This window comes from Acanthisitta chloris, unplaced genomic scaffold, assembly GCF_000695815.1.
Source record: "Acanthisitta chloris isolate BGI_N310 unplaced genomic scaffold, ASM69581v1 scaffold39080, whole genome shotgun sequence".
In the NCBI taxonomy this organism is placed as follows: domain Eukaryota; kingdom Metazoa; phylum Chordata; class Aves; order Passeriformes; family Acanthisittidae; genus Acanthisitta; species Acanthisitta chloris.
Window position 1 is genome coordinate 1 of NW_008653963.1, and position 1,261 is coordinate 1,261.

Consider the following 1,261-nt stretch of genomic DNA (forward strand, 5'->3'; position numbering starts at 1 on the left):
AGCAAAACCCTCAGTCCTTGAGCTTGATCCTGTAGCCTGGAGGTCAGAGCCCTGCAGGCTGTATCACCATTGTAGTTTCACAGCAACAACATTCATACCATTATCAACTCACACATACAGGTGCACAGAGTTGTGCATGGCTCTATTTAGGTTTGTAAATGTACCTATTGAAACTTCTCCTTGCGTTCAACGAAATACAACAAATCCATTCATGTTTCTCAACAAGAAGAATGGGTTGGACCTCAAGGAATGTTTGTGTGGAGCATCAGCCCAGGTTTCACAGTCAGTGCTGGCCTTTGGAGCATCCCAAGGGGATGGTTCCAGAGCTCTGAGAGGCCTCCCAGTGCGAGGGTGGTGCTGGCACAGTGTCCTGCAGCCCAGAGAGCCCAAAGGGCTCCAGGTGTGCTGCGCAGGGCAGGGAGGGCTGGGCAGGTAGTTGTGGCCGAGTGGTGAAGGCGATGGACTAGAAATCCATTGGGGTTTCCCCGCGCAGGTTCGAATCCTGCCAACTACGACCTCCTCCCCTTTTGGCCTGCAGCACCTCACCACGCTGCAGCCACACACCCCACACCCCTGCACACCTACCACCCCTGCGGGGCCATGGCAAGAGCTCGACGCATCTCCTGTGCTTGCACACCCAACTCTACCCCCCCCCCAGAGCTGCACTGCTGCAGCCTGCCTGGCTTGGGAGCTGCCTTCCTGAGGGAAAGGGAAGCCCTGAGGGGTGCAGGAAAGGGCAGGGCAGAAAAGCTGGAGCATGGGCTGTGCCCTGCAGCCTTGCCACTGAGGGTGGGGGAACCTCTGCAAGGGAAAATCATTGTCAGAATGAATGAAGAAGGCAAGAGGAAATGGAGAGGGCACTTGGAGCTGAACCAGGACCTCTTGATCTGCAAGTCCTTGCTGTGTCCTGAGGCTCTCGAGGGAGTGGTGGAAGTCATGGGAAAGGATGACCCGTGGGTCAGGATGGCTGAGTGGTCTAAGGCACTGTATTCAGCTGGCAGTGTCCTGTGAGCTCCCCTCTTACAGGCTCTTGTCTCTCCTGGTGTCCTTCTCTTTTTACCATCAGATTCCCTTGGTTCTCCAGGTAGTGCTTCTTCCCGTGTTTTGAGGGATGAGGCAACATTTCCCTCACATTAGTCACCAGAGAGCTGAGCTGGTTCAGCCTGGAGAAGAGAAAGTGAAGGGAATTCTGGTGTGTGCAGATGGCTCTGGGTTGCCAACGTGTGCCCTCAACCTGAAAGATCTTGTCCTAATTAGGGAA

At 54.7% G+C, this 1,261-nt stretch overlaps 1 non-coding gene across 1 annotated transcript; it reads left to right on the top strand.

Annotated features, from left to right (window-relative positions):
• The first annotated feature begins 432 nt into the window (after positions 1–432).
• TRNAS-AGA lies at positions 433–514 on the top strand. Its single transcript has one exon. It is a non-coding gene; the product is annotated as a tRNA-Ser (tRNA).
• Positions 515–1,261: the final 747 nt, after the last annotated feature.